Genomic DNA, 211 nt, shown 5'->3' with positions numbered 1-211 from the left:
GGAGTTGTGTATATATACAAGCAATGTAAAGCGGGTTGCACTCAGTAGAAAGGACCCCCATAAGCCCTCTAAATTGCATGCTTGAATATGAAATAAAGTTTTCTATTCTCGAATCAGGGCACTTGCGATTGCTGTAAACGAGGTCATGGGTCAGTGAAGGGTCTTATTTACTGAAGCACTCGCATTCGAGAGACCAGTCAACAGCGCTTCT

This window comes from Apostichopus japonicus, chromosome 1 (assembly GCF_037975245.1).
Source record: "Apostichopus japonicus isolate 1M-3 chromosome 1, ASM3797524v1, whole genome shotgun sequence".
Lineage (NCBI taxonomy): Eukaryota > Metazoa > Echinodermata > Holothuroidea > Aspidochirotida > Stichopodidae > Apostichopus > Apostichopus japonicus.
The sequence above is the reverse complement of the archived record's forward strand: the minus strand, read 5'-3'. Positions refer to the sequence as shown.